At 45.2% G+C, this 26,386-nt stretch overlaps 1 protein-coding gene across 3 annotated transcripts in view; it reads right to left on the reverse strand.

Annotated features, from left to right (window-relative positions):
• The window catches only part of R3HCC1L (R3H domain and coiled-coil containing 1 like), an 866,695-nt gene that overhangs the window by 264,101 nt on the left and 576,208 nt on the right, over positions 1-26,386 (reverse strand). Inside the window, exon 1 of one of the 3 annotated variants that reach the window (XM_078643562.1) lies at positions 26,185-26,220. The exons of 1 other annotated variant lie outside the window; for it this stretch is intronic. The gene's annotated coding sequence lies outside the window, so the exon portion shown is untranslated. Of the gene's footprint in view, positions 1-25,973; positions 26,221-26,386 lie in introns of those variants that run through there. One more of the 3 variants, XM_078643563.1, reaches the window with a different exon arrangement.

The raw sequence follows: 26,386 nt of genomic DNA on the forward strand, positions 1-26,386 counted from the left end.
TGGGTCATTAGGGTTTTCCCTTGAAAGTTAAAATCCCCCAATAGGAGCAATTTATTTGCAGCAAGAACGTGCATGGCAATTAATTCTGTCAATTTGTCTGCAAAATCTGTCTTTAAACCTGGGGGGGCGATATAGTAAAGCTCCATTCCAACTGTTTGTAGGTGACGTTGTAATCTTAAAGATTCCTAGTTCCATACTTTCATTTCTTAATGTGGCAAACCAATTTATTGAAAGATGCTTTTTAAAAGCTATCGCTATCCCGCCACCTGTCTTACCTTCCCTATACAGATGTTAAAAGGTGTGCTTCTCGGGAATAGCCATCTCATCAGTGGCTAGTTAGTGGAATTTAACCATGTTTCAGTAAAAAAACATATGTCCGGGGTGTGCGATGAGATCATGTCCCAGATTTCAAAAAAATGCTTTGCTAGTGATCTCACATTACATAAAATGCACTTTAGTCCACTAATATCTTGTTCTATTAAATTATTCCTAATCTCAGGATCTGGTAGCATCAGACCACCTTGAAATTGACAATAACTGCAAGCCACTGGGCCCTCAAGTATACTAGGGAATTTCTGCTGACAACACAGGTGGTTCCGGTGATTATCTGACTCCCTCTTTCTGAACCTCCGTAAGGCATTGCCCGAGTAAGAAATACGGGAGGTAAGGGGAATATTTACCTCAATTCGGCAGGGTTTGTGGCCTCTGGGCTCAGTTGGGCTCGGACAGACGCAGACGGGCTTGCCTTTGGCGGGCCAGCGGCGCGTGCGTACTGACACGCTCATGCTATGCCTTCCGAAATGCTCCCACAACTAGCCCTTCTCTGCCCGCAAGATGGCTGCTGGCTCCACTAGCAGCCTCTGGGGTTATCGTGTCTTCTCACCGCCCAGCGCCTCAATCAGCTGAGTATGGTGAGTGGGGGGAGATTGGTGACCAAACTGACAAATTTAGATGTTTAAAAATTGACGATTTAAAAAATAGTGCAAACAGTGCAAATTAGGCAATACTAAGATTTTAAAAATACACAGCTCCCGGCTTTCCGCCTCAGGAGATTCTAGTACTGCGCTAGTGCACAGACACGCTCTTTTATGTCATCCGAAATGCTCCCACAACTAGCCCGACACCCTTCTCTACCCGCAAGATGGCTGCTCGCTCCACCAACTACCTCTGGGGTTATCGTGTCTTCTCACCGCTCAGCGCCTCAATCGGCTGAGTACGGTGAGTGGGGCGGATGTGTGACCAGACTGACAAATCTAGATGTTTAAAAATTTAAGAATTAAAAAATAGTGCAAACAGTGCAAATTAGGCAATACTAAGATTTTAAAAATACATCGCGTCACATGATATTTGCAACCTTAAACATAGCCCTTTTTAAATTTTGATTTTAAAATTTTTTAAATTAAGGAGGTGTTACAATCCATTGGGTTTCCCATTCATTTTGTCTATGCCCTACTCTTCTGGGAGGAAAAATATCAAAATGGGAAATGTTTGGGGACGATAAGTATATTTCCGTCTGTTTTCTCATTGGTAAATGTTTCTGGCCAAAAGAAAGCTTTTGGGGAAAAACAGACCTCTATGGCAAGGCTATTGGAAAAAGAGTAATTTAATTTCGATTGGTTCTTGAAGCAGTTTGAAGGACTAATGCAGTTAAGGGTCAAAGAAGAAGCTATACTACGATCCAAACTCTTCTGACACTAGCCCAGTACTGAAAGTAAATATCAATCATAAGTTTCTCATCATTTTGTGTTTTCAATACAAAGAGATTTCTCTGATGTAAAGAGAAGACTATTGTGAGAAAGTGCCATCTTTCTTGCATTGGTGTGCCCCAACTTTTTTCTGAACTGCTGATGTGCTTTGACTGAGTGTGCCCTGGGCTCCTGCCAACCAGGTACCCAGGGCCTGTGTTCCTTCCCTAAAAACTGTGTTGAAACAAAACTCAATTGGCATCCCTGGCCACCTATCAGCTCCTAGTAAATGGTACCCTAGGTACCCAGGGCATGGTGACCAGAGAAGCCCCCTAAGGGCTGCAGCACTTATTGTGCTACCCTTATAGGTCCCTGTACCTTGGTACCCACACACTGCCTTTGCAGGGTGAGTGCCTAGGTACAGAACTAAACAGAGTCGACATGGCACACATCCCATGCCATGCCCACAGACCCACCTCCATGGCAAACATCAGTCACCCCTCTAGCTGGGTGCCCTATGCCAATGGTGTGGGCACAGGTGAATGAGCCCTGTGCCCCCACAGTACCCAGGGCCATACCTGGGCACTGTAAGTGCAGTGATGCCATTAAGAGTATATGGTGCTGGGAGGTTGTCATTACGAACTCCACAGCACCATAATGGCTACACTGAAGACTGACAAGTTTGGTACCAAACTTCTCAGCACATTAAACCCACACTGATGCTAGTGTGAGATTTAATGTAAAATGCACCAGAGGGCATCTTAGAGATGCCCCCCTGAAAACCTAACCTACAATCCACGTCTGGCTGAGTGGCTGCAGAGGCTGCCACACAGCAGACATGTTGCTGGACCCCTGGGTAGGAGAGCCCCGCTCTCCTGGGCCTGAAACAATGCACATCCTGGGCGAGGTGCTAGGTCTCCTCCCCCTGGAAGGGCAGGGAGAAGCTTCAAAGGCATACCGCCTCTGTGAGCTTCTCCAGACCATTTGCTGTACCCAGCAACCAGCCCCCAACCGTCCTGACCCCCGCTCTGGCAGGAAGACTGGCAGGAAAAACTACGTCAGGAAGGGGGGGTGCCAGCCTGTGCCAACCCCACCCCTCAGGTGGGGGAGGCGAGGTGAAGCACGACCCCGGGCCCGGCCATCTTGTAGATGGGGAGCCCTGCCCAATCCAAGCTAGATCCTGCCCCCTCCCACAGGAGAGGAGCAGGCTAGTGGGTGTACTCTCCCCAGGACAGGGACCAATTTGCCCTACCTGTAACGCCCCTAAATTTAGTATTTAGGGGCTCCCTGAGCCTTCCTTCCTCAGATCCCGATATCAAAAAGAAGAAAGAAGATCAAGAACAAGAAGACCCGCCACGCAGCTGCTAACAACAGGACAACAACAACTGACTTGGTCCCAGCCCTACCGGCCTGTTGATCCTGGAACGTGCTTCTGCCTAATCCCGGCGACCTCCACGGACAGCAACCTTGGGACACCCAGAGGACCTGCATGTCTTGACCCTCTCGAAGATTGGGTCTCCCATCAGCAGAGGCTCTGCTGCAACAACCCACCTGGTGCTCACCAGGAAGCTCCGGACCAGCCCACTCTGCACCAGCCGAGCCCGGGCCGGGCCAACCCAAACCAAGACCACGAGGACGTCCCCCCGGCGACTGGGACCCGTAGTCCAGTGCCCAAAGACCCTCCTCGACGAACCAGCCGACGCCTGCAGGCTCAAAGACCCTCCTTGACGAACCAGCCGACGCCTGCAGGCTCAGAACCAGGGGCCATCCCAACCGCGACCAGCCGAGGGTAGGCTTTTCCGACCCCCAAAGACACCCCTGCACCCGGCGCCCCACGTCTCCCTGTGCCTCCCTGTGGGGTACCTACCTGTGCTCCAGCATCCCAACTTACCTCTCGAAGTGCTGGTCACCCCTGGAGAGTCTCTGTCCCCGAGCCTGCAGCCTTTGTTCCCTCTTCAAGATCCTCATTGGATAACATTGAGCGTCCGACGGCTCAAAAGCACCCTGCACCCAACCGCCCGAGTGCCGCTGGTTGTGACCCCTTTGTCCTATCCTACTTCCCCCCTTGCCCTGAGCAAGTGACCAGGAGCCCAGCTCCCAGAGCCGCGTGGCCTGCTAGCCAGCAGCCACCGAACAAAGGCCCCCTTTTCCTCATTGGATATCATTGGGCCTACCTACCTCTGCACCCAGCCGCCCCTGTGCCGTTGGGACTGAACTAACTGTACTCACCTGACCCTGGGGGACCCCTGAGTCTATACCCAGAACCTTAACTTCACCAACCAAGTACTTACCAGGAAACCGGTAACTCACTTACCTGCCATTGGATAACATTGACCCATTTTGACTCAAACATTTTCTAAGTGTGAAGTTTTGAAAACTGAAAATATTCCTATAAAATCAGCCGAAGTCCGAAATCCAAAGTACTCACCTGTGATCAGGGAAGAAGCCAGTACTGTACCTTTCAGCCCAGTACTGAACGGTAAAAGTAATCCCTCGCGGGTTTACTAGTAATCTGTATTTTCTCCATAGGAACCCATTGTCTGCTTTTCTATGAAATTTCTTCTGTCTACTTTTGAAAACTGCAAATATTCTTTAAAAATCATACAAAATACTGAAACGCAATTACCTACCGGTTTTGAGTTAAGTCCCCAGTGCTGGCCCTAGCAGACCAGTGCTGGGTTACAAAAGTAACGCGATCATACTCAAAAGGATCACTAGATATGGTGGAACCTCTGTGGCAGAAACTGTTGTATCACTGGGTCTCTTATTTGGGTCTCTTATTTGATAGTTTAGTGAGATAAATATCCACCGAAGATAACTGTTACAGCTTGCACATCAAATGTTTTAAAAGTTGCAAAGCAAACACAGCTTTTTAAGCTTTTCAACACCTTCAAGTGCAAACACAAAATAACTATCTACCGCCTAAGTAGCAATTCACTTTTCAAATGGCCCTAACAGGACGCTTAACTTCACATGATACCCTAGGAGCCATCAATTCACAATATAAATTGTTAAAAAAATGGCACCTACAGAGCCAGTAGATTTGTGGTCAATTAGGATACCAAGACATCAGTCATCCATAAAGATGTTGAGAAACCATGCAATTCAGGAGATCTTGGACTGCAATCTTCAGAATCCATGCTCCGAGAGCATGTACTGAGAAGATAACGGTGAGCCAGCAGAGTTTCAAGTCATGAAGTGAACGTAATGATACTAGTTTTCAAACTTCTGCCCGACAAAGCTCCTGAAAGCAGTAACAAATATTTAATAGTGTTCTATGCTGCCGCTGCAGCAATCCCATCATTAACAAATCAGACTCGAGTTATGGAAAAGGACTATTTCGGGGCAATTTATAACACTTTGAGAGGTTTGATTTTGCCCTTAAAACCCTTCAACTCTGAACTATCGGTGTAAATTTATCACTAGCTTGTCACCCTAAACCTCTACGAAACAGGCTCTCGGACTATCCTCATTACACTTGACGGACTTCTGATAAAAGTTGACAGCAATAGAGAACACCGATTTTCAGAGTAACGAAGAAGAGAGCAGTGACATTTTCAGAAGGCTACACGAAATCCATTAAGTGTCCCTTGTATTTTCTACCTATCTAGGAATACTGATTGTCATTAAGACAAGCATTTGCAATGCAATAGGTCTCTGAACCAATCAAACACTCACACCCAGTCAAAAGATCTGGGTTTAATCCATCACCGTTCTTTAGCCCACTCTGCCACCCCAGTTCAGACATGGCTATATGCAAATCAGTCTGACCCTGTGCCTCATGGGAACAGTCCAACCCGAACTGCCAAGCCATGCCTTCCCTGGACCGGAAACAAGCTTCCGAGGACCGGTTTCTGGCATTACAGCCGTCTTCAGCCCGGCTTGCTTGAATCCAGTGGCAAAGTGAGCAAGGGACTCACGTCTGAGCATACCCTGCCACACTTATGGCGGCCAAAAGGGGGTGGTAATGGACGGAGCATCTGAACCAATATTGAGAGAACATATTTGAACCAATTGTTGTTGAATGGTTGCACAGATTGATACTATGGTGGCGCTGAGTGATGTTGTGTTGGCGACGAGTGATGCTGTGGTGTTCAGTGATGCTGTGGTAGTGCATAGTGATGTTGTGGTGCCCCGTGATGCTGTGGTGCCCCTGAGTGATGCTGTGGTGGTGCGATAGATAGAGTGAGGGCGATAGATAGCTAGAGAGGGGGCGAAAGATAGATGGAGTGAGGGTGATAGATAGATAGAGTGAGGGCAATAGATAGAGTGAGGGCGATAGATAGATAGAGTGAGGGCAATAGATAGATAGATAGAGTGAGGGTGATAGATAGAGTGAGGGCGATAGATAGAGTGAGAGCGATAGATAGCTAGATAGAGTGAGGGCGATAGATAGCTAGATAGAGTGAGGGCGATAGATGTGTGTGGTTGTGTGTGTGTGTGTGGTTGTGTGTGTGTGTGGTTGTGTGTGTGTGTGGTTGTGTGTGTGTGTGGTTGTGTGGTTGTGTGTGTGTGATTGTGTGTGTGTGTGAGATTGTGTGTGGTTGTGTGTGTGTGTGGTTGTATGTGTGTGTGGTTGGGTGTGTGGTTGGGTGTGGGTGTGGTTGGGTGTGGTTATGTGTGTGTATGGTTGTGTGGGTGTATGTGTGGCTGTGTGTGTGGTTGTGTGGCTGTGTGTGCGGTTGTGGTTGGGTGCGGTTGTGTGTGTATGGTTGTGTGTGTGGTTGGGTGTGTGGTTGTGTTTGTGGTTGTATGTGTGGTTGTGTGTGTGGTTGTTTGTGGGTGTGTGGGGTTGTGTGTGTGTGTGGTTGTGTTTGGATGTGTTTGGTTGTGTGTGTGTGTTGTGTGTGTGTTGTGTTTGTGTGTGTGGTTGTGTGTGTGGTTGTGTGTGTGGTTGTATGTGTGTGGTTGTGTGTGTGGTTGTGTGTGTGGTGATGTGTGGGGTTGTGTGGTTGTGTGTGTGGTTGTGTGTGTGTGGTTGTGTGTGTGGTTGTGTGTGTGGTTGTGTGTGTGGTTGTGTGTGGTTGTGTGTGTGTGGTGTGGTTGTGTGGTTGTGTGTGTGCGTGGTTGTATGTATGTGTGTGTGCAGTTAGAGAAGGATTTATTTGGAAGAGAGCAGCAGATCAGCACAGAAGAGAACAGGGAGTTAAAGAAGGAGGCGGGTGGAAGAGAACAGCAGATCAGCACAGGAGAAGAGAACAGGGAGTTAAAGAAGGAGGTGGGTGGAAGAGAGCAGCAGATCAGCACAGAAGAAGAGAACAGGTTCACCTCCTTTCTACACAACCGGACTCAGAAATTCAAGATTAACAATAATATGTCTACTCCAGTTCCTGTAACACTTGGTGTCCCACAAGGAACCTCCCTATCCCCTACCTTGTTCAATCTAGTCATGGAAACACTCACCGCACTGCTCCAAGCATCTAATGTACAGTTTCACATGTATGCAGTCGATACCCAGCTCTACCTTAAAATACACACCCTTGAAGACATCAAACTTCTCAACACAACGCTCAGGAACACACAAACTTGGCTAGCAGAGAATCATCTCAAACTTAACGCCCTAAAAACAGAATTCCTCCTAATAGCTCCTCCCTCCAAAGGTCCCATCACTCAGTCCTGGCTTAACCATCTCACTGCACTTAACGTTCAACCTACTATCGTGGATTCAGCGAAATCTTTAGGCATAACCCTCGACTGCAATCTCAATATGCAACACCATATCAGCAATGCTACGAAAGGCGCCAACTTCCAAATCAATACATCGAGAAAGCTGAAACCTTTCCTCCCTGCAAACGACTTCAGAACTGCAGTCCAAGCCCTAGTAATCCCTCGAGTGGACTATGGAAGCGTTGCCCTATGTGGCCTCCCCTTATCGACTACCGCACCATTAAAAGCCTCTATTAATGCTGCAGCCAGACTTATCACGGGCTCAAAAAAACGGTCTCACATCTCTCCCGACTTACGATACCTGAACTGGCTACCATACGAAGCTAGAATACACTTGAAAATCGCATGCATGACACACAAGGCCATACACCACAACTCACCCAGCTACCTCGCTCAGAAACTGACAATCTCGGGTGGCGCAAGAGCTACAAGAAGCACAGAAAACCTGCTCTTGAAACCCCAAAGATTCCACAAGAAGAAGACATATAAACGCTCCTTCTCTGGGATGGCGCCCAGGATCTGGAATTCCCTTCCTCTTGAAATCAGACTAATTTCATCCACGGCTTCCTTCAAGAAAGAAGTAAAATCTCTCCTCTTAGCTAAATTCACATGAACTTAGCCTACTGTACTCTCGATCTCATTATGTTTCCTCCAAAACAATGGGCAGTTGACCACCTACACACCGCTGCTACTTCTCCTTGCTTTACATTTGCTTAACTTGTTTGATCATCTTTGCATGATATATTTGTTTAACTTTTATTCCTTTATGTGTGTACAGTTGACCACATACACACCGCTGCTACCTCACCTTGTTTACATTTGTTCAATTTGTGTTGTTTCACCTTTGTATTATATTTTGTTTAACTAGTTATCTGTTTTATGCCATTTGCGTGTAAAGCGCTCTGATATGCGCACGGGTCTTGTTCGCGCTCTATAAAACTTTCAAAATAAATAAAAAATTAGGAAGTTAAAGAAGGAGGCGCGTGGAAGAGAACAGCAGATTGGCACAGAAGTAGAGAACAGGGAGCTAGAGAAGGGGGCGGTGGAAGAGAGCAGCAGATCAGTACGGGAGAAGAGAAGAGAACAGAGAATTAAAGAAGGAGGCAGGTGGAAGAGAGCAGCATCTCAGCACAGGAGAAGAGAACAGGGAGTTAAAGAAGGAGGCGGGTGGAAGAGAACAGCAGATCGGCACAGGAGAAGAGAACAGGGAGTTAGAGAAAGAGGCGGGTGGAAGAGAACAGCAGATCAGCACAGCAAAAGAGAACCGCGAGTTAAAGAAGGAGGCGGGTGGAAGAGAGCAGCAGATCAGCACAGGAGAAGAGAACAGGGAGTTAAAGAAGGAGGCGGGTGGAAGAGAGCAGCATATCAGCACAGCAAAAAGAGAACAGGGAGTTAAAGAAGGAGGTGGGGTGGAAGAGAGCAGCTGATCAGCACAGGAGAAGAGAAGAGAACAGTGAGTTAGAGAAGGAGGCAGGGTGGAAGAGAGCAGCAGATCAGCACAGAAAAAGAGAACAGGGAGTTAAAGATGGAGGCGGGGTGGAAGAGAACAGCAGATCGGCACAGGAGAAGAGAACAGGGAGTTAAAGAAGGAGGCGGGTGGAAGAGAGCAGCAGATCAGCACAGCAAAAGAGAACAGGGAGTTAAAGAAGGAGGCGGGATGGAAGAGAGCTGCAGATCAGCACAGAAGAAGAGAAGAGAACAGTGAGTTAGAGAAGGAGGCAGGGTGGAATAGAGCAGCAGATCAGCACGAGAGAAGAGAACAGGGAGTTAGAGAAGGAGGTGGGTGGAAGAGAGGAACAGATCAGCACAGCAGAAGAGAACAGTGAGTTAAAGAAGGAGGCGGGATGGAAGAGAGCAGCAGATCAGCACAGGAGAAGAGAACAGTGAGTTAGAGAAGGAGGCAGGGTGGAATAGAGCAGCAGATCAGCACGAGAGAAGAGAAGAGAACAGGGAGTTAGAGAAGGAGGTGGGTGGAAGAGAGGAACAGATCAGCACAGCAGAAGTTAACAGGGAGTTAAAGAAGGAGGCGGGGTGGAAGAGAGCAACAGATCAGCACAGGGGAAGAGAAGAGAACAGGGAGTTAGAGTAGGAGGCGGGTGGAAGAGAGCAGCAGATCAGCACAGGAGAAGAGAAGAGAACAGGAAGTTAGAGAAGAAGGTGAGGTGGAAGCGAACAGCAGATTAGCACAGCAGAAGAGAACAGGGAGTTAAAGAAGGAGGCGGGGTGGAAGAGACAGCAGATCGGCACAGGAGAAGAGGACCAGGAGTTGCAGAAGAAGGCTGTGGAAAAGAACAGCAGATCAGTACAGGAGAAGAGAACAGGGAGTTAGAGAAGGAGGCGGGGTGAAAGCGAACAGCAGATCAGCACCAGAGAAGAGAAAAGGGAGTTAGAGAAGGAGGCGGATGGAAGAGAGCAAAAAAAGATCATCACAGGAGAAGGCAACAAGGAGTTAGAGAATGAGGCAGGTGGAAGAGAGTAGCAGATCAGCACAGGTGAAGAGAACATGGAGTTAAAGAAGAAGGTGGGGTGGAAGAGAGCAGCAGATCAGCACAGGAGAAGAGAACAGGGAGTTAAGGAAGGAAGCGGATGGAAGAGAACAGCATATTAGCACAGGAGAAGAGAACAGGGAGTTCGAGAAGGAGGCTGGGTGAAAGAACAGCAGATCAGCACAGGAGAGGAGAGGAGAAAAGGGAGTAAGAGGCGGGGTGCAAGAGAACAGCAGATCAGCACAGGAGAAGAGAACAGGGAGTTGGAGAATGAGGCGGATGGAAGATAGCAGAAAGATCATCACAGGAGACGAGAACAGGGAGTTAGAGAATGAGGCGGAAGGAAGAGAACAGCAGATCAGCATGGGAGAAGAGAACAGGGAGTTAGAGAAGGAGGTGGTGGAAGGGAACAGCAGATTAGCACAGAAGAAAAAAACAAAGTTAAAGAAGGAGGCGGGGTGGAAGAGAGCAGCAGATCAGCACGGGAGACGAGAACAGGGAGTTAAGGAAGGAAGCGGGTGGAAGAGAACAACATTTTAGCAAAGGAGAAGAGAACAGGGAGTTAGAGAAGGAGGCGGTGTGAAAGAGAACAGCAGATCAGCACAGGAGAAGAGAAGCTAACAGGGAGTTTAAGAAGGAGTTGGGGTGGACGAGAGCAGCAGATCATCAAAGGAAAAGAGAACAGGGAGTTAAAGAAGGAGGCGGGTGGAAGTGAACAGCAGTTCAGCACAGGAGAAGAGAAGAGACCAGGGAGTTAAAGAAGGAGGTGGGGTGGATGAGAGCAGCAGATCAGCACAGTAGAAGAGAATAGAACAGGGAGTTAAAGAAGGAGGCGGCGTGGAAGAGAGCAGCAGATGAGCACAGCAAAAGAGAACAGGGAGTTAAAGAAGGAGGTGGGTGGAAGAGAGCAGCAGATCAGCACAAGAGAAGAGAAGAGGGAGCTAGAGAAGAAGGCGGGTGGAAGAGAGCAGCAGATCAGCTCGGGAGAAGAGAAGAGAACAGGGAGTTGGAGAAGGAGGTGGGTGGACGAGAGCAGCATAACAGCACAGCAGAAGAGAAAATGGAGTTAAAGAAGGAGGCGGGTGGAAGAGAGCAGCAGATCAGCACAGGAGAAGAGAACAGGGAGTTAAAAAGGAGGCGGGTGGAAGAGAACAGCAGATCGGCACAGGAGAATAGAACAGGGAGATAGAGAAAGCGGCGGGTGAAAGAGAACAGCAAATTAGCAAAGGAGAAGAAAACAGGGAGTTAAAGAAGGAGGCGGGTGGAAGAGAGCAGATCAGCACAGCAAAAGAGAAGAGAACAGGGTGTTAGAGAAGGAGGCAGAGTGGAAGAGAGCAGCAGATCAGCACGGGAGAAGAGAAGAGAACAGGGAGTTAGAGAAGGAGGTGGGGTGGAAGAGAGGAACAGATCAGCATGGGAGAAGAGAAGAGAACAGGGAGTTAGAGAAGGAGGTGGGGTGGAAGAGAGCAGGCGATTAGCACAGGAGAGGAGGACAGGGAGTTGGAATGAAGTTATTGGTGAGACAATGGAAAAACTAACTTCAAACGTTAAAAAATTAAATGATAATTGTAAAAAAAACACTAAAGAATATTTATTAAAACATTTTTTAATCTGAAATATTGGTACAGATGCATATTAGGCAAAACTGTGCTAATCCAAAATTATGGAATCTAAAATAGTGGTACAGGACATACAACTTTAGGTGCACATCTGCCTCAATCAATGTGCACTTCAGTAACAGGGTTGGTGGGTTCATAGATCACCAATATTTGCTTCTTTTTTTTAAACTTTGATTTTTTTTTGCCATCCTTGTGATGAAACTATGTCTTCAGGATGCAGTAATTCAAAGCCAATAGTACCTTTTCTTTGTAGCAATAAGCATAATATGTTCCTATGAAGTGCATTAAGAACTAAAAAGGGTTTCTAATCCTCCTCTAGTTATGCCTTTCAGCTAATTATCACACGTACTAGTCTATTTAAATTGTATACAATGGCTAATTTCTTTTTAAATTCATTTTTTTATTGCAAGCACATGGCTGCCATCTTTAGGCACTAAGGTAGGCTTTGACTATGTCTTACTTGTGTGCTGGAGCAAGTGCAGGAGCTGTTTTGGGGTCAGAGCCTGGGGAGTGGCCCAGAGGGTGCAGAAGACATTCTGAATAGATTCAGCATCCGCAGCTGAAGTCATCAAACTGCACAGGTTTAGCCAATGGACGCTGAAACTCTAGGATCACCTTTAAAATGCCAGGGTTTTTTCCATTAAAGGGTCCGACACTGAAACTCTCCCAGGACAGTTTCCTCAATGAAGAAGACTTCTGGGTACTTTATTGTCTTGGTGGGAAAAACTTTTTCTTCATGTGCGATGGACCGAGTCGGGGTGCTAATGTCACCACTTGGCGGTGCTGGATTGGTGCTGGGCAAACGTTTTCAGGAATTTTCTGGCACTTAAAAGGTTGTTCCTAAAAGGATGTTCTTCCCACGCCTGGGAAGATATATTCTTAAGAAATGTTATTATTCTATATAGATAGCAATTTACTGTAACTTTGGTAAAACCTGAAGCTCTTGACCTTCTCAGATTTGATTATTTACACGAACCAGCAGCTGAGGAAAAATCCTACTACCTGTCAAGCTGCGAGGTTCAGCAAGGTCGCCTGGACACAAACTCAATAATAGCAGTGGAGGGGTTGTAATTGCCTCATTTGAAGTATTACAAACAACACTTAACTTGAACTACAATAAGAGTTAATCATGCTGCAGAAACAGATGGTAACAATAAAAGAGAACAAAGAAAAGAAATCGAGGGATGAAGTACACTAAGCATTAGTACCTACAGCAGGGGCGCTTTGTGAGACAGTGACTTTAATCGGAGTGCACAAAACTCTTATGAGCATTTAAGTACCAAGATACCACTATATGGAAAGGCCATCTAATAATCGGATCTAACGCTCCCTTAGCACTTCTTAAAACAAGCATCAGCAACGCAGTTCCGATGAGAAGCATAGAGTCACCGACAAAGAGAGAGGGCTGAGCATGTTGAACCCATTCTATAATCTGGTATACAAGTGGTGTCCATGTCAGCTGAGAAGATGCAGCGACATAAACAACCGGGAAGCCAATGCTGCACACATAATAACATAGGATTCTGCAAAAAAAAAACGAGGCGCATGGAAGAGCAAGGCTGACCAGGAGGGAGGGGGAAAAGGGACGGATTACGGCGGACGTGAAAACAAAAGTGTTCGCTGGTGGGGGGGGGGGGGGGGAGGGAGGGGTTGGCACGCAAGTGGTGTATGTATGTGCCTAAGCGAGGCGCTTGGGAGAGCGAGGCTGACCAGGAGGGAGGGGGAAAAAATGGAGGGGTTACGGCAAGTAGAGGAGCCTGATTACGGCCACAGCTTGAAGTCTTTGAAGTCTGAAGTCTGATGCGGGGGCGGAGGAGCGGCAGCCTTTGAAGTCTGATGCGAGGCAGAGACAAATGGGGCAGTGGGGCAGAGCCTTCGGGGAAAGCACTCGGACGTGAACTCGAGCGACCATATGGAGAGGGAGGGGGTGCGCTGCCTGGTGAGTTTAATGCGTGTGGCAACAGAGGGAGAGCGCGGCGCGCACCCACGAAATGTCTGGGAGCAAATGTAGGCTCTTTAAAAAATGCACGTGGTTGTGGCAGCTGTTGACAATGCGCTTGATTGTGTCCACATGAAATGTACGCGATCCGCAGTTTGGTAGAGATTTTGAACTGCCTACTATATACTCGCCTATCTACCCCTGCGGGATAGAATAGTCGAGAACTAAAAAACAAGCATTCCAAGATGTCCATGCAACTACCTACATTGGTCAACAACCTTGCTTGAACAGTAAATTAACCAAATATAAGCACTGAAAGATGGTCAACAACCTTGCCGGAACAATAAATTAATAAAACATAAGCAATGTCAAAGCAAACAACCATGGGAAAAGCAAACATTTCTGTCCTTCTGAACTACAGATGAGACCAACTGGTCTTGCCAATGCTTGCTTTCAGCAGGATGTTTGCCTATGTTCTCCAAAGACAGACTAAGTGCTCCTCTTGACTAGAACCCGCACTTCTTTGACAACCTTTCACTTCCAAGAAGGTCCGACTCCACAGTTGGAAGACTAATGTTGTACATGAATACTTGTAGCAACTGGTTATGGTTCAATGGCTTAGAGACAGATCCAACCTCTCTAACATGCATTAAATGAAGTGCACAAAAATTAATATAGGAGTATAATAAGGAGCGATATATCCAGTAAAAAAGAGTTTGTGCTGCTACTTTTGAAACAACTTTTGCAGCCACACCTGTACTATTCCTGAGGGAAACAATACAAAACAAGAGTAGCAATAGTCTAGACGAACATTGCAAAATAGTACACGTTAGACATTCCAAACTACAAAGAGATGGGGTTCTGAATGTGTTTAAAGATGAAATATGGATGTTAGGCAGTCACTGGGCAGAGAGAGGTAGAAGACAAGCTAAAGGCTTCCGCTAACACCCAAAATATGCAACATAAACACAAGGTGAGAAATATTACTAAGGTACACTTTTTCTCCCCTTTTGGAAGCTTGGAACAGCTCATACGCACTAGGGATGCAGAAAACAATGTACACGTTGCAAAATGTTAAGAATAGATACTCTGAGTTATAAAAAAAATGTACGTGGAAGTCACATTTCACACATGGATATATTTGAATCTCTTCATTCAACACTGGCTACTGATTCCTAAAGTCAGTTTTAAATGCAGTGGAGATACTTAAACTATCAGACTTTCTGCTACACTTCAGGTCCTCTTGATTTGTAAGAGGGGCCCAACAGAACAACATGAGTGAATCCAGGTGAGTGCCAGGGTGGTGGCCACAAAAAACCCAATCGAAATAAGGTTACAATATTGTGGGTGTTCACACATTTCTGTACTACCTTACTCTCAGATTTATGTCCTTCTTATTTTTATAAGTTAATCAATCAATCAATCAAAGCATTTATATAGCGCACTACTCACCCGGAGGGTCTCAAGGCGCTGGGGGGGGAGAGGGTACGCTACTGCTCGAACAGCCAGGTCTTGAGCTGCTTCCTGAAGGCGAGGTGGTCCTGGGTCAGGCGGAGGTGGGTCGGAAGGGAGTTCCAAGTCTTGGCGGCTAGGTAGGAGAAGGACCTTCCTCCTGTGGTGGCTCTTCGGATGCGGGGGACGGCGGTGAGGGCGTGGCTGGTCGATCGAAGTTGGCGTTTGGGAGCGTAGAAGTTGAGGCGGCTGTTGAGGTATCCTGGGCCTTGGTTGTGTAGGGCTTTGTGTGCGTGGGTGAGGAGCCGGAAGGTGATTCTTTTGTTGACCGGGAGCCAGTGCAGGTCTCTCAGGTGTCCGGAGATGTGGCTGCGGCGGGGGATGTCCAGGATGAGTCGTGCTGAGGTGTTCTGGATCCGCTGGAGTTTCTTCTGGAGTTTGGCGGTGGTTCCGGCGTAGAGGGAGTTGCCGTAGTCCAGACGGCTGGTGACGAGGGCCTGGGTGGCCGTCTTTCTGGTCTCGGTGGGGATCCACCGGAAGATCTTACGTATTTTCATTTAATGTTGAAAATTGAGAGTAACATAAAAGAAGACTAAGTGAATACTTGCATTAGCAACAAACATTTCAGCATCGACCAATACACTAATTAGTAGGTTTTGTTTAAGTAGATCTGTATCCACCCTTCAACTGAGGCAACTACCTATAGTACTTTGGTATATTAAAAATAACGATTAAATAACGTGTACTTTTGTGAATAATGTATTCTATAAAATGCTTGGGGAAAGCTGTATAGGCAAGATGGCCATCAAGGTACAGAATATGACAGGCTTTGAAATAAAAGTGAATACTCAAACTATAGTCCTAAGTAAGAAGAATGGTCTCAATATATTTTTCTAAGTCTGCCTTGGTGGCCTCCCGATTACCTGCCCAGTTCCTCTGAATATCTGGCACATCTTCCATTACAACCATGTCTTTAAATTGAAGTTAGCCTGTTTTGTCTCTGGCTGCAAATGAGGCTTTGGCTGCTTGCCCTGCACGTTCGTTAATGGTTGAGTAATTATTAGTGGTTGAGTAATTGGTGATTTTGTCCACCAGTGCTGCCTTGCAAGCATCTCAAATTTTCTCTGTTGGGAGATCAGTGAAGTGTTATTCATTAAGAACTCTACAGTGACTTGCTGGGTGTGCTATGCAATCAGATCATTATGAGGTTCTGCGCAATCAGTTCTTTAATTTAACCCGTGAAGCTGGAATAACCCTCAGTTAAGATGTAAATTATGATGGAAGTGGTTATCAGGTGCTTATAAATAAATGCAAGAACAACTCATGGACAGAATGCTGAAACAATGTCAAACATTCACCCCCAGTACAGAGATCTGGGTCTAAATCCATTGGTTTTTTGTACACGGTGCCATTCCGGTTTAGACCCAGCAATAAGCAAATCAGTCTTGACCCTGCTCTTCATGGAGACAGTCTAGCCCGAACTGCCAGGCCAGATCCTCACTGGGGTGGCATGGTGAGCAAAGGAATGATGGATTTAACCAAGATGTCTTTACTGGAGGTGAATGTTTGATTTGCTCTGTATTCCGTTCATTATTTGTGTGTTTTTTGCTTTCTTGCACTGTGTGTGCCGGGTATACCCAGATGTGGGTCCCGGGCTCACTGTGCCACTGGATTCAAGCTAGCCTGGCTGATGAGGGGTAAAACCTTGAAACAGGTCCCAGTATGCTCTTTTCTGGTCCAGGGAGGACCTGGCTTGGCAGTTCTAGCTGGAATGTTCCCATGGGGAGCAGGGTCAAGACTAATCTGCATATGGCTGGGTCTGAACTGGGGTGGCATGGTGGGCAAAAGAACGATGGATTCAACCAAAAGATCTTGACTGGGGTGAATGTTTGGTTTCTTCCGCATTCTATCCATCACTTGTGTGTCTTTTGCTTTTTTGCTCTATAGATCAGGATAGCCATACCATTTCTTCTCTTGTTGGCTGTCAGGAGGAAAAATGCAAGCTCTAGTTAATTTGTTTGGAGGCAGCCTAAGTGCATTTGGATCAAAGCCCTAGCCTTTACTCCCGCAATGTAGATTTAGATTGTCACTTGGTAAAACATTCACTATTTTTACATTCAAAATTAAGTATGTAAGGAGCATCGGCTATCTACTACTAAGACTCTATTTGGTGTAAGATGTAAATGAGTTTAGAGGGATTTTCACCAACTGGGCCTCAGTGATTTTAAAAAACATCTGTTTGCGTTTTGATTTTAGAAATAGTATTAATGCCATGCAGTTGATGGGAAAGAAAGAGAGAAAACGAACAGAATACAGTGATACTAGCCGCACAAAAGGGCAAACTAGGGAAGCCAAATGCATCATAAGTACAGATTCTTCAGCAAAGTACTCTTGCCAGGCATTACATGCAACTTGTATCCTTGAGTGAGTAAAGATCCTCCAGCAAACTGTTTAGAGAGGGGGGAATGAAACAATACAAACCTCACTTCTGCTGCCTTCTTTGAACTCCTACTGTGCACAAAGACTGGCAAAGCCAATAGGTGTAGGCCATGAATCCTACTGCATTCACAAATGAATTTCCACGCCTTAGATAGGTGGAAAACTTAACATGGGTTTGGAAAACCTAATGCCATTCAAAGATGGCTGCCATGTATGAGCGAGCATCATCCACAATGACCATCTTTAGATGCATTTTGTTTTATTGTGGATGAGTGCTCATCAGCAGCAGCCATCTTTGAATGGAATTTGTTCAATAAATTTTTTTTTTTAAATCATCGATGCCAGCCATGCATGTGTGGGCGACCATCAGAGAATGATTAGAATTAAGGTCACCACCCAGGGATAGCACATCGGATGCCCGAATAATAAAAGAAAAAAAATAGAGGGGAAGCCGGGGCAAGAGGATGCTGGGTGGGGATGGGAGAGTGGGAAGGGACAGGGGATGGGCAGAGAAAGGAAAGCAGGGAGAGAGAATGGGATGAAGACGCCTCTCACGTGAACTGCAAGTGTGGTGTCAGCAGGGGATGGATATACCATCCAATCAAAACACTAAAAGAGCTAAATGCTTTAAGGCAGGACAAACGCAAGAATAGAGAGGAAACCCATGGAATCAAGAGTAGGGAAGGGAAATAGAAAACAAAACGATCTACTCATGAGCAAGGTGTTGACCCAAAGCCCACTCAAAGTATATCATATATATTGGAAACAACAGGTCTTATTAAGACACAGCTTAATCTGTATTTAGCTCACATCTAAAAAGGCAACGGTCAAGAGAGACAGATCAGCCTGCGGATAAAGAGGACTATCTTCTAATGGCTGAAGTGAAGGTAGATGGTAAATAAAGTTCAGCACGACCACAAGATTCCAACAGTTTAAGCAGGGTCTCTCACTGGAGCACATCAGTCTCCAGGTGACTGCAGTCAAGCTAGGCAAAGTGAATTGGTGGAATGTCTGTTAATGGTCCTCAGGCAATTTGACAGATTGTATCAAATATAAAATAGTACAGAACAATTTTGAGCCCTGGGGTAGGCAGTATATGGGGTAACAGCAACACAGATGGGGAAGTTTTACTGAAGGAAAGTTATCAAATGAATCACTATTCCACTCTGAAACACAGTGAAAGAGCACATGATTAGGAACTGATGAGAAATGCACAAAGGCGTAACCATCTCTCAATGGTAGTCAACAAAACAATTCTGTTACAGAAAAACCAGGTCATTCTTTTCACCTAATGCAGAATTGACTTTACATTTCACTAAAGATTAGACGGATTCTCCATTTTCTCAGTCAGTCAACGATTCCCAACCATAATTTAAGTTAGAAGAAAAAGGCAACACCAGAAATGGCCGGCTAAAGCCCGAATGCCAGAAGCTGCTTGGAAAGTATCCTATTTCAAACACCAAAGCAGAGCTTTTATTTTGAGGAACAAAGAACTAAGATAAGGAGTATCAGTTGGACAAAGTGATGCAGTGCAAAACAGCAAGGAGGTGAGTAAATACCCCCCACCAGAGCCTCAGCCTTGTTCACGGAACAACCATGCAGTACCACTGAAAGGTGCAATGAGTTCACTTCTAAACGGCTGTTCAGCAGTTTGCAGCCCCCAAAATCATGACCCATAGCCCCATAACTGCATACGAACGAACTGCTAACACACACATTTTAGGTTGCTTAGTTGGAATCTACGAATCTCGTATGTGCCAATGAGAACATTCTCAGCTTTTCTTTTCCCTACCATCCACTGAGGAATCAGACTAAAGTTAGATTTAAAAGGACCCATAAGCCACATAATAGAGGAATGTAGGGGATAAGACACCCTACACTCCTCCAAACTTGACACATTTGAAAAACAAACAAGTGGCAAATATGATGTAAACATTCCCTCAAAAGGTACACATCTCTTGCTGAAACAGAAGCATTATGCACACGGGAAAATCTGTTAGCCACATTGGTTCACATTTAGAGCAGAGGGAACGCCTGGGTATAAACTTGCTAAAAAGGCCCAGAGGGTATCACCTACTAACAAATAGGGAACAAACTAAATAAATTCTGATCCATACACATTAAAACAGTTCACCATAGACACATAACGGGTACAACCATTCGATACACCAGGCACTAAATGCAGAGTACAAATTTATGGGGAAAAATATCAAAAAAACTAAAAAAATAAGCTAGTGGATCATTAGCACGCACACATAGATGAGGAAATTTGAGCAGTCATTAAAGATATGACAAGAAGGGAGACATTAGAAGAGAGTCTCCCATGGATTTTACGAAATACACGATCCACCCTCACCCCTCACTGATAAAGAACTTCGAGGGAATCGCACAATGTGGCTATAATTCAAACAGGCATTCATCAAGGCCATAAAAAAGCTTTCAGGTCCAACGAAATGCTCTCGCTTCAAACGCATGTTGCACATCTGTAAAGACACACAGCCAATAACTTAAGTCTCAGCCAACATGCTTTAAAAAGTAATGCCCCAAACACACAAATCATGCATAGGCTGCGTAATAAGTACCTCAGCAAGGAATAACACGCATACCCCCTATTAAACTTCATTTCAAAACAAACATTCTTCAGAAAACTATTTACCTGCTTGTTGATTAATAAAAAGCTTTCAACTTGGTTAAATAAAAGTACTTGTTCAGAGAAATGCGACAATTTCTATAGGACCGAAATCCTTTAACACAGTTAAGCTACTATATAAAACCCATAGCTATAATTCATTTTGATGACTCAGTTGCTAAACCTTTTGCTAAAGAACAAATTACTGTACTCTATCCTTTTCCCGGTGCTGTGGACTCTGGAACCACACATCCTTGCTCTAAATCCCAAGAAATATATTGCACGTATCAAATGTCTGGCCAGATAAATAAAAGAAAATATGCTGGTCAAATATGAAATATGGGATCTGGCACCACCCAAATGACACAGTCCATGACTTCTAAGTCTCAGAATGTAAAATAAACTATGACAAATATGAAGCATATCTATAATAAATCTTAAAATCATATTAGTCTTTAACAGATTAAATAAATGACAGCTTTGACATTCTGGAAAGAGCACAAGGGATTAAAAACGTGGTGAAAGCCTTAAGCTTATTTTGCAGTTCAAAATATATAGGGCATTTTGATTCAACATAAGATAAATATTTCAAATTTCACCTAGAAAAATAAAAACAACTAACCAAGTAAAGCCAAGATTCATAAGTAGAGTTTTGAAGGCTACAGCTACTAGATATGAAGCCATGACGCACTGCAGTAAAACCTCAGCAAGAAGAGAGAAGGTCCAACGCATGTTCATTAGCACCACCAAGGTAAGCCGTACTGCTGACAGAAAAGAAACATGGGTACAGCCATACTCACATTTAGGGACCCCACCAAGAAGAAACATACAATCTGAAAATACCAATTAACGCTTTCACTGAAAGTCTGGAAAGAGACTGAATGCGCAACTGTAGACACCAAGTCTGACATTCATTAGTTTCCAGTCTTTAAATGTATTATCAATATTCAACTGGATGTTGGATAAAATCCCAGGACTGAATGATGGTGTAATGCAACAAAAGGCCACTTGACATTTATGCACTACCCACAGTATTGCAAATACAAAAGTGGGATACAGCCGCAAAAGTGCCAGACATCTGCAGTATTATTTCTGCACCTTACAGCTGCCAAGTCATTACATGCCATGTGCAACACATTCAACTGCTCTAACATTTTGGAAAACACTTTAGATATTGGTATTTTAACTCCGACGTAAATTATTAAAACCACACCCACCGCTCTAGGTAACATTTCGGTCTCTTTCCCACATAATACCTGCTGCAGGCTATATTTGCCTGCCACAGGCTATATGTAACATCAACAAAATGCAACCCATTCACATTTTGCCAATAGCCACTATGAAGATCATCTATACAGATTGTAAAATCCTCGGAACTTCTAGAACAGAAGGGCTGTAATAATCAATTTGGTAATTACCTGAGAATACCACATATCAACCCTTCTGGGACACATGGAACAAACACAGTATAGCAACCATGAAGCTGATATCGGAAGACGACAAGGGCCTTATTAGAATTTGTCAGACAGTATACTCAGGCAAATGATGACAGCTATCCCATATGCTGCATTACAAGTCCCACAGGCTATAATGAGCTGCCACATTTGTGACAGAGTATCCTATCAGCGAAACTTTAAATAAGCCCTACAGCAATCACATTCCTGGTAGCTATGGATCGTTTCAAACTATCCTTTAAACTGAGGAGGAAGTATTACACCTGAATCCATTGCCTTACATCATGAAAAGCATCCCATATAACACTGTGGGTTCCTTGTGTACGCTCTGCAGTAATGTAACATTGTACTTTTTTTCTTTGCTCCATATGGAAGAGATTTTCAACTGGAAAAAGTAGCTCCCCATACTCCTGAATATATGGGGGTATCTGAAACTTTTTTGCACCAAAGTGGTTCACCTATTACAGAATTTGTTAGCACTAGATTAAGGGCACTACAACCTCGGTGGTAAGGCGTCTGACCTTAGGTCGGAGGCCTTACCACCGAAATCATCGATTTCAATTCTGACCGGCTGAATACAAAACAGCCGGTCGGAATTGAAACCAGACGGTCATTCCAGCTGGCCTCCGACAGGCTCCAGGACCCTGTCTGCCAGTCGGAGACCGGTCTGTAATCCTAATGGAAGGCGTTTCAGTCTTTTGAATTACGATGCACAGTTTCCGGCAGGGTTTCCATGCCAGCCTTTCTGGAAAGCATGTTATCGGGGCCCCTAGCAGGCCCCCTTTTGTTTTCAGCCTCCGGTTGGGGGCCGAGGGCGTGCCATAGAGGCCTCCTTGTTGATCCCTGTACCTTGTGGCAGGCACCTTGATGTGCCTGCCACGGCGTGTAGGGATGAACACAGACTCCAGTAGAGGAATGGCAGTATGCAACCACACCATGTGCAGTCGCCTCGTGATTAAGTGGTCGGGACTGCCGACCGGAGGCCGGCTAGTCCGGTTTCGGTGATGGTGTCAGACAGAAGCAAGTCCGCCAAACATCAAAATAAGCCCCATAATGTGCAAAATATGTTTGGAAAGCCATTAAAATTTTTGGTTAATCTAACATTAAAACATAGTGAATATTCACTGCATTCCAATTAGCCATTTGTGTTCAGCGGTAACTATTTCTGTGCTACTTTTGAAACCTTAGTGTGAAAAAATGATTGCTAATCCGACCATTGGTTACATCTTCTCTCTGTGTAAGCTCATAAGAGAAATAGAAGTAGAGGCTGGTAGCAGTTTGTCCAGACCTATGGCTGGTCTGTATGCCATTGTGAACCCACACTAATTGAATAGAGCTGTCAGTATTCAGGGTGGAAACTGGTTTAGAAAAATAGTGCCTGACAGCTTTGTGAACACTGGGTAGCAATAAGTAGTGAAAGATAGTGACATAGCTATGTCTATTCATGATGCAGCAGGCAATGAGGGAAATCACCATTGAGGTATGAGTCCAACCAGGAACATAAAGCATTTTCCTTACTTGCATTCATGGTCGTCAATTCACCAAAATGTCTGGGGTAGTGGAAGTGACAGCACACGCCATTTCACCTTTACTTTCACTCAAATGGAAATGCTTACGCATACACACACACACATATTCACTCATACACACACTCTCTCTTACGTAAGCACACTTATCTTCAAGCATGCATACAACATACATTTAAAAGCATTTTGACATACTTCAGCGGCCAGATAGGGTCATATGCCAGCTAACTGTACTCCATTTTTTTTATTACACTAATAGTTAATATTATGATATTAGATAGGGTCATATGCCAGCTAACTGTACTCCATTTTTTTTATTACACTAATAGTTAATATTATGATATTATTCACTACTAGTGTAATAAAAAAAATCTGATTGAAAACAAGGAAAGTGGTACCCCAACCAACCTCCATAAGGACTACCTGCCCCTGTATTCCTGGCACTGACTTTGCCACTGCTGAGGTCAGGGGTTGCAAAGGCAAGTTTGGGGTTGCAAAGGGCAAGCCAGGGGTTGCAGCTAAGTTCCTTAAGTGACGTCCATGCGTGCATTAAAGCCCAAGAAACTCATGATATATCCCTGGATCTTATCAACAGCCTGTATTCGAGGAGGCCAGTCAGGTAGTGACAGTTGGAGGAGGGATAGCCAGCAATTTAACAGGGAGACATGAGCTCGAGCTGAACCAAGAGTCTGGCTTGGCTCTAGGAGCCTGTGTACGATCCGAGCTATGGAAATACTTAGCATGGTAATCATGCAACAAACAACATACAACATTTAAGGTGTATTCAAAATCGTAAAAGTGTATTTCTTCAAAACACTGAAGCTTTCCTCCTTGGTACATGAGATTAATCATTGCACTGACCATATTTATTAAAAGTCAAGTATTTTAAACATGAGCTAAGAAACATTCCTACATCAGCCCTGATAACCACTATTATTGATCTAAAAGACGAGGTAGTTGTCATGTGTACCCTCTGTATGGCCTAGGTTCTTACTGTAGATAGAGCAACATTATAAACGTTTAAATCAAATAACAAGGTTTTTGTTCAGCGCACATCCTGAACTTATATTTTTGACGGTGTTGTCATATGTGATAATAAACAACAGCTACTGCCAAAGCCTATAGGTTTTGTCTATGCAAGATGTATTGGCTTTGTCAATGTTTTTAGACATTTTGCATAGCAGTGCGGGCTGCTGTGCAACATGGCTGAAAGTAAAGAAAATAATAATGCTATGAGGCAGGCAGCACCGTCACAGCCCTTTTTATTTTTAACTTAATCCATGTTACACAGTCCCAGGTCAAACAGGATTGCTTTAGAAGCCATCCCAGAGTCATTGGATGATCATCCAACTACCTAAGAAGTCATTTACACGTCATCAGACATCATCAAGCTCTTGAAGTCATCAGCAAGCTGCAGAAGCTCAGCCTGATGATTTGAGGATGACTTGAAAATGAGTATCTGATGACTTTGGAAGGTGTCATTATTCGTGATGATTAAAGGATGACTTGAAAAGGAGTACCTGATGACTCTAGTAGGCGTCATTATTCGTGATGATTTAAGGAGGACTTGAAAATTAGTATCTGCTGACTTCAGAAGGTGTCATTATTCCTGATGATGACTTGTAAATGACTCTTCGATAACTTTACAAGATGACATTGTTCCTGATGACTTTGGGGTGATTTGAAAATAAGCATCTGAATACTTCAAAGGTACTATTGTGTTTTCAATAAGATGTTTTTGCGTCTGGTGATTTTAACAGGAATTAATTGTCTATTTAACCCCTTCGCTGCGGCGGCTATTCCGCCGCAGCGCTAAGGGGGTGGGGCAGCCGCACGGCTATTCCGTGCTTGTGACGGAACCGCTCCGTCACACGCGGGTGAGCTGTGCTTGTGACGGAACGGTTCCGTCACGGCCCCGCCCGTTCTTTAGAACGTCAGCGCATTCGCGGCGGCAGGGCCGTGACGGAACCGTTCCGTCACCAGAACAGCCCACCCGTGGCTCGTGACGGAACGGTTCCGTCACGAGCATGGAAGAGGTTAAAGAGCACGTCCACCACTTTGGTTTCAGCTTTCCAGAAAAATGCAAACTGTTGGATGATTGCACAATGAATTGGAGATAAACGTCTGACCTCCTGCAGCTGGGAGCCCCAAAACCCAAACACACCCTGAACCCCCAAATTAACCCTTGCACCTTAAAACCCAAACACACCCTGAACCCCAATATTAACCATTGCACCCCAAAACCCAAACACACCCTGAACCCCAATATTAACCCTGGCACCCCAAAACCCAAACACACCCTGAACCCCCAAATCAACCCTTGCACCCCAAAACCCAAACACACCCTAAACCCTAAAATTAACCCTGGCACCCCAAAACCCAAACACACCCTGAACCCCCAAAATAACCCTTGCACCCCAAAACCCAAACACACCCTGAACCCCAATATTAACCCTTGCACCCCAAAACCCAAACACACCCAAAACCCTAAAATTAACCCTGGCACCCCAAAACCCAAACACACCCTGAACTCCCAAATTAACCCTTGCACCCCAAACCCAAACACACCCTGAACCCCCAAATTAACCCTTGCACCCCAAACACACCCTAAACCCTAAAATTAACCCTGGCACCCCAAAACCCAAACACAACCTGAACCCCCAAATTAACCCTTGCCCCCCAAAACCCAAACACACCCTGAACCCCCAAATTAACCCTTGCACAACAAACACACCCTAAACCCCAATATTAACCCTTGTACCCTAAAACCCAAACACACACCCTAAACCCTAAAATTAACCCTCGCACACCAAACCCAAACATGCTCTAAACCCTTAAATTACACCTGGCCCCCCAAAACACAAACCCACCCTCAACCGTAAAGTGACCATGTACGCCCTAAAATCCAAAAGCCCTACAAACCCCCAAACTTTTTATGAATGCGGAATGCCGGGAGGCGCTGCTGTGATATGATACTTTCTGTACCCCCAGGCTGCACTTCCTTCATAGAGCATTTCCATAAACACATAGTTTAGTGGAATCCGATTGTTAGACTCTTTAAACAACTGCGGACAGACCTGCTCATGGCCCGAGGAATAGGTCTTGCAAAGGAAAACAAGCTTTGTCGTCATGGTTACTGCCGAATTCACTCCATCACAATACTAAAATACATTTTTAAAAAGCACAGCTGCCTCGAACACAATGCCAAAATCATCTACTGTAAACCATCAGTCTGCCGGCTGGCTGGGACTCGAACCGCAGATCGTAAATGGAGAGCAGCTCTCTCACCTTTTCATATACCGGAAGCGGGTGGATTCCTCTAGCAAAAGCCTACGCACATCCGGGAGCGCCGGAAGGGACGTCAATCGTCATTGTTCTGCGGCAAGAACGAAGACTGCCGTGAGTGCAATGGCCATTAAAGGGACAGGTGGATTGGCATCGGTCTCTTTATTTGTCCAACTCCACTTCCTTCATCGATTCCAGCGTATAC

The sequence above is a fragment of the Lissotriton helveticus genome, chromosome 5_1, assembly GCF_964261635.1.
Source record: "Lissotriton helveticus chromosome 5_1, aLisHel1.1, whole genome shotgun sequence".
In the NCBI taxonomy this organism is placed as follows: domain Eukaryota; kingdom Metazoa; phylum Chordata; class Amphibia; order Caudata; family Salamandridae; genus Lissotriton; species Lissotriton helveticus.